Raw genomic sequence first — 13,301 nt, forward strand, 5'->3', positions numbered from 1 at the left:
TACATAGATATATACCACATCTCCTTATCTATTAATCTGTTAACTGACATTTATGTTGCTTCCATAATTTGGTTATTGTAAATAATGCTATAATAAACATAAGGTGCATATCTAGATAGATAGATAGATAGATAGATAGATAGATAGATAGATAGATAGATAGATATTTTATTTAGTGGTTTCATTTTCTTTGGGTAAATACCAATAGTGTAATTATTGGATCATATGGTATTTTCATTTATAATTTTTTTATGAAACCTCTGTACCATTATCCACAGTGGCTGTATCAATTTATATTCCCACCAACAGTAGATAAGGGTTCCTTTTTCTCCACATTCTCACCAAAATGAATTCTTAAATTTATCATACTCTATCCACTGCTTACATTACTGGAACATGGTACCTTGCAAACAGCACCATTCTAAGAACCCACTTTAACAGATGAGAGAGTGATTTAATTTAATTTAAATCTGAGATAGGGGTATATTTGGAAATATCCAAAAAAACAGGATAAAATGTTATCAAAAACAAATCTAGACATTATCACCATATTTTAAAAATTAGAACCCTACACTAAGATACACTCAACATGGTGCTACTATTGAAATAAAATACTGTACATAGGTTTCTCACTGGAGTTTTTAGTTGTCATGCATTGACAACCAATTTACAGAGACATAGATACATACACTTTCATGGGATTTTTCTAGTATAATTTTTTATAGTCACATCATCAAAATAATCTCAGTTGGATTCTTGATCAAGACTCATGTAATACTACTACTAATGTGGTGTTCACTTGTTTAAAGGAAACCTTTATTTAAATTTAAAAAGGTACAGGAAACAGCAAAAAAAAATCAACAAAATGAAGACAACCTAAGGAATGGGAAAAATATTTGCAAATTATTTATTTGATAAGAGGTAAATGCCCAAAATATATGAAGAACTCATAGGGAGAGCTAAGATAGCAGCATGGTAGGAGGATCTTGGGCTTGTCTCATCCTTAGAACATAACTAAATAACTATCAAATCATTCTTAATACCAAAGAAATCAACTGAGGACTGACAGAAAAAACTGCACAACTAGAGGTAAAGAAGAAGCCACACTATGGAAAATAAGGAATGCAGAGATGTGGTTTGGGGGAGAAATAGATCACCGGTGCTGCAGAGGGGAGGGAGCCCTAGCTGTAGAGAGGGCCAAGAGAGAGTGGAGAGCACAGGGATATGCACAAGGAGAACACTTCTCCAAAGCCATTGACTGGGAAAATGAGAGGGGCTGATTTTCATGAGTTTTGCAACCAGTGGGGCTCAAAGACTAGAGTTTTAGAGGTCAGCAGGCTTGGCTGGGGTAGAAATCTGAGGGCACTGTCCTAGTCCTGGAGAGAAGGCAGGCAAACAACCTCCTCAGGGCAGACTGCAAGATCTGAGGACAACCGAAGGCACACAGAGAGAGACTGTTCATTCTTTTTGGAGCATGTCTGTGAGAGATGACATTCACAGAAATACCTCTGGAGACAAAAGAGCCAACAGATGCCATTTCACTCCTCCACCTCCAGCATAGGCACAGAGACACCTGTTGAGGGCACCTAAACTGGACACTGGCTCTTTAGCCTGCTTTGCTCCAAATCCCACACCATTATGCTCTGGCACTACTGCCCTTCTCAGTTAAAGCGGCATCTTTCCAAGCACAGTAAGAACCACCCCACACACATAGACAAGTGCAGGCCCCCACCACAACATGTCCCTAAAGTTTGGAAGTTTAAAAGTTAGCAGACTTAGCTGGGACAGAGGACAAAGTGCATTGCACTTATCCAGGCAGGCAAGCAACCCAGAGACAAACAATATGACAACAGCAATATGAAAAATGCCAGGGATGCATGAGGGGAAATTATTCACTCTTCTGGGAGTGCTTCCCTGAGAGCAGCAAGCACAGATATCTCTCCCCAAAGATATAGGAGCTGAGTGGTACCATTTCCTCACCTGCCCCTCAGCATAAACCAACTTCAGGAAACAGCACCACTCCACCACTGGCTGTGCTCCACCACTGGAGCACAGTGGTTAGTAGTGCTCCAGTTAGTGCCTAAACTGGTTACACTAAGTCTCACCCCTTTTCACTATGCGGGTACTGTTTTTCTCAGGCAAGTGGGCATGAAAACCAGTGCAGCAGGCCTCTACCCCAGAATATCACCACAAACTCCTGCAAGCACCACATCTACTAAACATAGAGTTCCAAAAGACTTCAGTTTTAGTGGAAGTAGTAGCAGGTCTCACTTAAGAAGCAAACCAGAACACACCTAGTTAAAACTTGCCAGACTCTGGTCAAGTTCCAAACACTGCCAACTGCAGGCAAAGAGAGCCTTGGAGACAACTGACTTGAGGGATAGAGCAGTCAAAACAGCAACAGCAGTGGGTTTCATGCGAAAACAATGAATCGTGAATCACTACATCAAAAACTAATGGTGTATTGCCCCTCCACACGATCACGCTGAGCTACTGCCCATGCCTAGAATCGACTGCAACCTCAGCAGCGCCTGCCACTTTCCACCTGCCGCCTGCCAACGCCTCTGGACCATGGACCCCTGCAAAGTGAGCAAGTGTCGGGCCTTCGTGAAAATGTATAAGCAGGATCCAAGCGTTCTGCACACCGAGGAAATGCGCTTCCTGTGGGAGTGGGTGGAGAGCATGGGGGATAAAATACCACCTGCCACTCATAAAACTAAATCAGAAGATAATATCAAGGAAGAAAAAACAGATAGTAAGAAGGCCAAAGAAAACATAAAAACAGACGAACCATCAAGTGAGGAAAGTGATCTAGAAATTGACAATGAAGGTGTGATTGAACCAGATACTGATGCCCCTCAAGAAATGGGAGATGAAAATGTAGAGATAACTGAGGAAATGATGGATCAAGCAAATGATAAATAAGTGGTTGCCATTGATGCCCTAAATGATGGTGAAATACAGAAAGCCATTGACTTGTTCACAGATGCCATCATACTGAATCCTTGCTTGGCCATTCTGTATGCCAAGAGATCCAGTGTCTTCATCAAATTACAGAAGCCTCGGGCGCCTGGGTGGCTCAGTCGTTAAGCGTCTGCCTTTGGCTCAGGTCATGATCCCAGGGTCCTGGGATTGAGCCCCACATCGGGCTCCCTGCTCTGCGGGAAGCCTGCTTCTCCCTCTCCCACCCTCCCCGCTTGTGTTCCCTCTCTCGCTGTGTCTCTCTCTCTGTCTGTCAAATAAATAAATAAAATCTTTAAAAATAAAAAAAAAATTACAGAAGCCAAATGCTGCCATTCGAGACTGTGACAGAGCTATTGAAATAAATCCTGATTCAGCTCAGTCTTATAAGTGGTGAGGGAAAGCACACAGATTTCTAGGCCATTGGGAAGAAGCAGCACATGATCTTGCCCTTGCTTGTAAACTGGATTGTGATGAAGATGCTAATGCAATGCTGAAAGAAGTTTAACCAAGGGCCCAGAAAATTGCTGAACATTGGAGAAAGTATGAGCAAAAATATGAAGAGTGAGAGATCAAAGAAAGAATAAAAAGTGTTAAGAAGGCTTGGGAAGAACATGAGAGAGCCCAAAGGGAGGAAGAAGCCAGACGACAATCAGGAGTTCAGTATGGCTCTTTCCCAGGTGGCTTTCCTGGGGGAATGCCTGGTAATTTTCCTGGAGGAATGCCTGGAATGGCAGGAATGCCTGGGCTCAATGAAATTCTTAGGGATCCAGAGGTTCTTGCAGCCATGCAGGATCCAGAAGTTATGGTGGCCTTCCAGGATGTGGCCCAGAACCCAGTGAATATGTCAAAATATCAGAGCAATCCAAAGGTTATGAATCTCATCAGTAAATTTGGAGGTGAAGCATAATGCCCTTATGACAAATAAAGCCCTTGCTGAAGGAAAAGCAACGATCACCTAATGGATGTCACAATAATACAAACCAGTGTACCTCTGACCTTCTCATGAAGAAAGCTGGGTTGCTGTGAAGAGAATCCCTACCCCTCTGCCCCACATGCAACTGAAACATTCTATAGTGGCTTGCCATTAGGGTAGTCATTCAGATAATGTTTTCTTACTAGGAATTACAAACTTTAAACATTTTTTAAAATCTTAGAAATATTAAAAAAAAACTAATAGTATATTGTATGGTGACTAACATAACATAATTAAATTAAATTAAAAAAAAACATAGTAACAGAGTGCACACAGCACACATCAGAGACACTCCCTGAAGCACCAGCCCTGGACACTATATGACTTCTCCTTCACAAAGACATTACTCAAAGGAGCAGGAAACATAACAAGATTTTCTATCACACAGAAGAAGACAGAGACCTAGACAAAATGCCAGATGGAAGAATTCATCCCAAAAGAAAGAACAATAAAAGGTCACAGCCAGAGATCTAATTGAAACAGATATAAGTAATATGCCTGATGGGATTTAAAACAAAATCATAATGATACTCAGTGGGCTTGAGGAAAACATGGAAGACATTAGAGAGACCCTTACCAAAGTGGTAAAGAGTTAAAAAACAATCAGTCAGAAATGAAAAATGCAATAATTTAGATTAAAAAAGACTCGATGTAATGACCATAAAGATGGAAAAAGCAGAGGAATAAGCAGATATAAGAATAAGCAGAAGAAGAAGCAGAGTGATATAGAAGATAGACTAATGGAAAATAATGAAGCTGAACAAAAGAGAGAAGAATGATGGATCATGAGAATAGACTTAGGGAAATCAGTGACCCCATCAAACATAATAACATTTGTCTCATAGGAGTCCCAGAAGAAGAGACAGAAAAGGGGGAAGAAGATGTATTTGAGGGAATTATAGCTGAAAACTTCCCTAATCTGGGGAAGGAACCAGACATCCAAAATCAGGAGGCACAGAGAACTCCCATTAAAATCAACAGAAGCAGGCCAACATGGAGACGTATTGTAGATAAAATTACACAAAATACTGATAAAGTAAAAATCTTAAGAGCAACAAGGTAAAAGAAGCCCCTAACTTACAGGAAGACCCATAAGTCTAGCAACAGATATTGCCACAGAAATTTGGCAAGCAAGAAAGGAGTCGCATGATATATTCAAAGTGCTTATTGAGAAAACTATGCAGCCAATAATACTCTATCCAGCAAGGCTATCATTCAGAATGGAAAGAGAGACAGCTTTTCCCAAACAAAAACTAAAGGAGTTCATGAGTGAACAGCAAGAAATATCAAAGGGGATGCTTTCAGTGGGAAAAAACAAAAGTGACAAAGACTATAAAGGAACAGAGAAAATCTCCAGAAACAGTGACAAAACAAGTTAAAAAAATGGCAATAAATACATATCCATGAATAAGTACTTTAAATGTAAATGGACTAAACATTCCAATCAAAAGACATACGCTGTCAGATTGGTTTAAAAAATAAGACCCATCTATATGCTGCCTGTAAGAGATGCATTTTAGACCTAAGTCACCTGCAGATTGAAAGTGAAGGAGCAAAGAACCATTCATCATGCAAATGGAAGTCAAAAGAAAGCCTGGATAGCAATACTTACTTCTGATAAACTAGATTTCAAAGCAAAGACTGTAACAAGATATAAAGAAGGGAACCATATCATAATAAAGGGGAAAAACAAGAAGATCTAACAATTGTAAATATTTATGCCCCCAACTTGGGAGCAACCAAATATGTAAAGCAATTAATAAGGAACATAAAGAACCTCATTGATAATAATACAATAAGAGTAAGGGAATTTAACACCCCACTTACATCAATGAACTGATCATCTAGCAGAAAACAGCAAGGAAACAATGGCTTTGAATGACACCATGGATGGATATATTCAGAACATTTCATCTTAAGGCAGCAGAATACACATTCTTTTCAAGTGCACATGGGACATTCTCCAGAATAAATCACATATGAGGTCACAAATCAGGACTCAAGAAGTACCAAAAGATTGACATCATCCTATGCATATTTTCTTACCACAATGCTATGAAACTTGAAGTCAACCACAAGAAAAAAAATTGGAAAGACTATAAATACATGGAGGATAAACACCATGCTACTAAACAATGAATGGGTCACCCAGGAAACCAAAGAAATAAAAAAAATTTGAAAATTAAAACATGAAGTTCCAAAACCTTTAGGATGCAGCCAAAGTGTTCATAAAGGTAAAGTATTAGTAATAGAGGTCTAACTTAAGAAGCAAGAACAATCTCAAATAACCTAACCTTACACCTAAAGGAGCAAGTAAAAGAACAATAAGTAAAGCTTAAAGCCAGCAAAAGAAGAAAATAATAAATGTTAGAGCAGAAATAAATATAGCAACTAAAAATAACAGGTCAATGAAACCAGCAGCTGTTACATTAAAAAATAATAATATAATTGATAAACACCTAGCCACACTTATCAAGAAGAAAAGAGGAAAGACACAAACAAATAAAATTACAAATGAGAAAGGAGTATTAAAAACCAATACCACAATAATACAATTATAAAGAGTATTATGAAAAATTATATGCCACAAAATTGGAAACCTGGAAGAAAAGGATCAATTCCTAAAAACATATGAACTACCAAAACAGAAACTGGAAGAAATAGGAAACTTGAACAGACTGATAACGAGCAAAGAAATTGAATCAGTAATCAAAAATCTCCCAAAGAACAAAAGTACAGGGCCAGATGGTTTCCTAGGGAAATTCTACCAAACATTTAAAGAGATAATACCTATTATTCTCAAACTATTAAAAAAATAGAAATGGCAGGAAAACTTCCAAATTCATTCTATGAGGTAAGCATTACCCTGATACAAAAACCAGACAAAGACTCCACTGAAAAGGTAAGCTACAGTAAAATATCCCTGATGAATGTGGATGCAAAATTTCTCAACAAAATACTAGCAAACCAAATCCAACAGTACATTAAAAGAATCATTCATCACGATCAGGTGGGATTTATTCCTGCACTGCAAGGGTGATTCAATATTTGCAAATCACTCAATGAGATACACCACATTAATAAAAAAAATGTATTAGAACCATATAATATTTTCAGTAGATGCAGAAGAATCATTTGACAAGGTACAACATCCATTCTTAATAAAAACCCTCAACAGAGTAGGGATAGAGGGAACATATCTCAACATAATAAAGGCCATGTATGAAATACCCACAGTTGGGACGCCTGGGTGGCTCAGATGGTTAAGCGTCTGCCTTCAGCTCAGGATCGCAAGGTTGTGGGATTAAGCCCCACATCAGGCTCCTGGCTCAGCAGGGAGCCTGCTTCTCCCTCTTCCTCTCTTCCTGCTCATGCTCTCTCTCTCTCTCTCTCTCTCTGTCTCTGTCTCTGTATCTCTGTGTCTTAAGTGAATAAATAAAATCTTAAAAAAAAAAAAAGAAAACCCACAGTTAACTACATACTCAATGAGGAAAAACTGAGTTTTCCCCCTAAGGTCAGGAACATGACAGGGCTGTCTGGTCTCACCACCATTGTTCAACATAGTAGTGAAAGTCCTAGCTTCAGCAGTTAGACAACAAAAAGAAATTAAACGCATCCAAATCAGCAAAGAAGTCAAACCCTCACTCTTCCCATATGACATGATTCTCTATGTAGAAAACCCAAAAGACCCCACCAAAAAATTGCTAGAACTGATACACAAATGCAGTAAAATTTCAGGATACAAAATCAACCTATAGAAATTGGTTGCATTTCTAAACACCAATAATGAAGCAACAGAAAGAGAAATCAAAGACTCAATCCCATTTACAATTGCACCAAAAATAATAAGATACCTAAGAATAAACCTAACCAAGGGGTGCCTGGGCTGATCAGTCATTAAGCCTCTGCCTTCGGCTCAGGTCATAATCCCAGGGTCCTGGGATCAAGCCCTGTATCAGGCTCCCTATTCCACAGAAAGCCTGCTTCTCCTTTTCCACTCCCCCTACTTGTGTTCCCTCTCTTGCTGTCTCTCTCTGTCAAATAAATAAATAAAATCTAAAAAAAAAAGAATAAACCTAAACAAAGGTAAAAGATTTATACTTTGAAAACTATAAAACACTGATGGAAGAAACTGAGGATGACACAAAGAAATGGAAAAACATTCCATGCTTATAGATTGGAAGAAAAACTATTGTTAAAATGTCTATACTACCCAAAGCAATCTACACATTTAATCCAATCTGTATCAAAGTACCACAGCATTTTTCACAGAGTTAGAACAAACACTCCTAAAATTTGTATGGAACCACAAAAAACCCCAAGTAGCCAAAGTGACCCTGAAAAAGAAAAACAAAACTGGAGACATCACAATTCTGGACTTAAAGTTATATTACAAAGCTTTAGTGAACAAGACAGTATGGTACTGGAACAAAAACAGACATATAGTCAATGGAACAGAATAGAAAACCCCAGAAATGGACCCACAACCATGTGGTCAACTAATCTCTGACAAAGCAGGAAAGAATACCCAATGGAAAAAGACAGTCTCTTCAAGAAATGGTGTTGGGAAAACTGGACAGCGATATGCAAAAGAATAAAACTGGACAAATATTTTGCACCATAGAGAAAAAATAATTCAAAATGGATGAAAGACCCAAATTTGAGACAGAAATCCATGAAAATTCTAGACGAGGACACAGGGAGCAACCTCCTTGACATCGGCTATAGCAACTTCTTTCTAGTTATGTCTTCTGAGGCAAGGGAAACAAAAGCAAAAATGAACTTTTGGGACTTCATCAAGATAAAATCTTCTGCACAGCAAAGGAAACAATCAACAAAACTAAAAGGCAACCTTCATAATTGGGGAAGATATTTGCAAATGAAAACTGATAAAGGATTAGTATCCAAAATCTATAAAGAACTTATCAAACTGAACACCCCAAAAACAAATAATCCAGTTAAGAAATGGGCAGAAGACATGAATAGATATTTTTCTGAAGAAGACATACAGATTGGTAACAAATACATAAGAAGATGCTCAACATCAGTCATAATTATGGAAATAGAAATGAAAACTACAAGGAGATATCACCTCACACCTGTCAGAATGGCTAAAATTAACAACATAGGAAACAACAGGTGTTGGTGAGGATGAAGAGAAAGGGGAACCCTCTTACACTATTGTTGGGAATGTGAACTGGTGTAGACACTCTGGAAAACAGTATGGAGGTTCCTCAAAAAGTTAAAAATAGAACTACCCTATGATCCAGCAATTGCACTACTAGGTATTTACCCTAAAGATACAAAAATACTGATTCAAAATGACACATGCACCCTGATGATTATAGCATCATTATCAACAATTGCCAAATTATGGAAAGAGCCCAAACATCCATTGACTGAAGAATGGATAAAGAAGTGTCATATATATAATGGATGTTAATTAATTTAATTGATATATATAATGGAATATTAGCCAAAAATATGAAATCTTGTCATTTGCAATAAGGTGAATGGAGCTAGAAAGTATTACACTAAGTGAAATAAGTCAGAGGAAGACAAATACCATATGATTTCACATATATGTGAAATTGAAGAAACAAAACAGAATAACATAGTGGGGAAAAAAGAGTGGCAAATCAGGAAACAAACTCTTAACTCTAGCGAACAAGCTGTATGTTACTGGAGGGGAGATGGGCCCAGGGGAATGTGTTAAATAGGTTATGGGTATTAAGGAGGCACTCGTGATGAGCACTAGGTGTTGTACGTAAGTGATGAATCAGAAGAGATGTCAAGTGTTGGTGAGAATGTTGAGAAAGGGCAACCCTTGTGCATTGTTAGTGGGAATGTAAAATCATGCAGATGTTATGGAAATCAGTTTGGAGCTGCCTCAAAAAATTAAAAATAGAACTATATGATCTAGCAATCCCATTTTTGGGTATCTATCTTTAAAAAATAAAATCAGTATCTTGAAGTGATATCTGTACTCTTATGTTCACTGTAGTATTAGTCACAATATTCAAGGCATGGAAATAAGCTAAGTGTTTGTCACCAGATACGTAGATAAAGAAAATGCAAAAATGTTTGCACATATATACACATATAGTTTTATACACTGTCTAAACATTTATGTGTGTATACACACATACACACACAATGGAATATTATTCAGCCATAGAAAAGTAGTAAAACTACCATTTGTGACATTGATGAACCTTAAGTCCATTATGTTAAGTGAAATAAGTAAGACAGAGGAACACAAATACTGTATGATCTCACTTAAATGTGGAATCTAAAAGTCTAAAAAAAACAAAGTCATAGAAAATGACAGTAGATGAATACATTGCTTTTTGCCAGAGATTGGGAGGTAGGGAAAACGGGGAGATGTTGGTCAAAATGTGCAAATTTCCAGTTCTAAGATGAGTAAGTTCTGGTGACTATAATTAACAATTATTATATACTTTAAAGTTGCTAACAGAGTAGATCTTAAATGTTCTCATCAGAGAAAAAAATAAATGATAGTTATATGAGGTAATGAAGTTGTTAACTAACCCTATTATAGTAATCATTTTGAAGTATATAAGTGTATTAATCATCATATTAAACACCTTAAAGTCACAGGATGTTAGGGGTGCCTGAGTGGCTCTGTTGGTTAAGCGACAAACAGATTTAGCTCAGCTCATGGTCTCAGGGTTGTGGCATCAAGCCCCCATCAGGCTCTTCACTCAGCCAGAGTCTGCTTGAGATTCTCTCCCTCTCCCTCTGCACTTCCCTCTCTGTATCTCTAAAATAAATAGATAAAATCTTTTGAAGAATAAATAAATAAATGAAAAGTTACACAATGTTGTATGTCAATTATATCTCAATATAGTTGGAAAAAAGGTGCAAAAAAGGAAAATATAGAAATATAAGCTATAAGGAGGAAGGCAGTCATAACAAGAAGCAAGACATGATTCCCTTATCTGAAAATAGCTAGAGATGTTGAGTACAGTATTTCAAAAAAAAAGGAGTAGAGACAGAGAGTAGAAAAGTGTTCGACAGAGACTGGTCCATGGGGGAATTTGGAAAAGGTTGGTACAAGGGTACAAATGTTCAGCTTTAAGATGAATAGGGTATAAGGATCTAATTTAACACAGTAACTATGGTTGATAACACCATATTATATAGTTGAAATTTGCTAAGAATATAGAACTTAAATGCCATCATCAAAAAATAATTAATTAATTAATACATATGTGAAGTGAAAGATGTGTGAATTAGATGGAGGTATTCCTTTCATAATGTATACATATATCAAATCATCATGATGTGCACTTCAAATATTTTACAATTTTGTCAGTTATAACTCAATAAAGCTGAAAAAAGGAATGCTAAATATACTTAATGTTTTAGTATATCCTGTATGTTTTAGGATGCATCTACCTATTATAATCTAATGCAGTATATCTTATTTATTGCTGAAAGTCCCTTGTGTGTAACTTTATAGAAGTATTTCAAAAGTGTTAAGTTCCATAATTAAAAAGATGACATTTAAAAAGCTTTTGATTTCTCATGGGGGTCCAATCAGTACAATATATAAAGGCCTGTTATCATTGTTTTCTCTTGAACTAGATTTGTTATTTTGCTACTTTGCTGAAATATATATTTATTAGAATATATATATATATTTCTTAGCAAATTCACATAGAAAATATTTATGTCTTAAGAAGTAGCCAGTGTTATCACCATTCAGCTGTTCAATTATTTTGCTTTAAGTAGTAAAGGTCTCTATAAAACTATTGCAACTCATGATTTCAATACAGATGAAAACCATGCCACAAAAACTAGTTTTAGGTTACTTTAGAAAAGTATCTAAGAAAATTTTATAATGGAATAGAATTATCATAATCAATTATAGTTTATTTAAAATATTATAATATTTTCTTTAAAGTAAATGAGGCTACATTCATCATAAGATGGTTCATTTTAAGGCTCTCTTACCTTGTATCCATAGGTATTTTTTCCTTTTTCCTTTATTATTTATTGATTTAAAATACAAGTACACATAAAGCATTTTATTTGTTTTCACTTCTTATTTCAAATCTCTAAAACTGCAGCAAAAAAACATCACATAATCTCTCCTTTTTGCCATAATGGGTAAAATGTGAGGGTGATCATCAATGTCATCATAAGGTTAGCTTCCAGTTGTCACTGTGTCTATGAAAACAAAAGATTCCAGTTAGCAATATCATAGAATTGTAGAAGTCTCACATAAAGGGTAGACTCTCATGTTTATCATTACCACATAGATTTCCTTTCAGCTTTATTAATGAATGTTTCTATGTTCAGACATTGTTTCCAAAATTTTCATACCAACATTTTAATACTCCATTTAACCCATGATCCTTGTCCAAGATGAAATTTTTTCATATCAGAATTGACTAGAACAAATGTTTTCAGTAACTTATGCTGACTCAGCTATTGTATTTGCTTTTCAGCCCTTCAAATTCAGTTTAATAGACATGAAATCCAATATTTGCTGATTCTATATATTTACCTCTCCCCAGTACACTACTTTTTTAAATTTTATTCTTAATCCAAGGTTAGATTTTATCTTTTACCTAAAGCTTTTCCTGACCACTCCAGCCCACAATGACCTCTTCTTTGAAATTATATAACATATCATATGTGCCTTACATTCTACAACTCTTCCTCATATCACCTGTTTTGCCAGACTCATGACTCTTAGATATTCTCTTATGGATATAATCTAATTTCAATATCATTCACTTAGAGGATAGTAACTATAATTACTCTTAAAACTGAAAACCATTCTGGCCAATATAGAGGTCCAAAAGGGCTGTTATCACCCATACCTGTCCCCATAACTGTATCAGGAAACTTCTGGTAAAGTATCCAGACTGTATTAGCATATTTTGTCAACCAGAGTACACTCTACTGATCCATAAGGTGATTGTGGTCAACTAATTTAGTAGGGCTTTTTAAAGTTTGAACATCTAATGGAAAGCCAATTCTCCTGTTTCAAATATTAGTTTAGTCTTCACTGTTTTATTTTATATGGAAATGATTAAAAACAGCATTTGATTTTTTAAAGCATGATATGAACTCTTGTTAGCCTTGGATTCTATAACCTAGAATTATTCATGGACCAATTATATACTTTCAGTACACATGGACATTAGTAGTTCTTAAAAGCCTATAGAATAAAATAATACTTCTAGAATCATTTTGGCTTAGGTTATTATTTGGAATAATCAAAATTATATTTTAATAAGGATTTGTTTTAATATATTTTAAAAAATTCAGTTGCATTTGCTGAACTGGATAAACATACATTTGTTACAATTGGGAAATTAAACATTAA

General features: G+C 36.1%; 1 protein-coding gene and 1 pseudogene across 3 annotated transcripts in view; both read left to right on the plus strand.

Annotated features, from left to right (window-relative positions):
• Positions 1-13,301, plus strand: part of KLHL4 (kelch like family member 4) — a 163,707-nt gene that overhangs the window by 20,115 nt on the left and 130,291 nt on the right. The window lies entirely within an intron of this gene.
• LOC112828968 (hsc70-interacting protein-like) lies at positions 2,572-3,871 on the plus strand (annotated as a pseudogene).

The sequence above is a fragment of the Callorhinus ursinus genome, unplaced genomic scaffold, assembly GCF_003265705.2.
Source record: "Callorhinus ursinus isolate GAN/ISIS: 27379988/994484 unplaced genomic scaffold, GSC_fseal_2.0 scaffold40, whole genome shotgun sequence".
Lineage (NCBI taxonomy): Eukaryota > Metazoa > Chordata > Mammalia > Carnivora > Otariidae > Callorhinus > Callorhinus ursinus.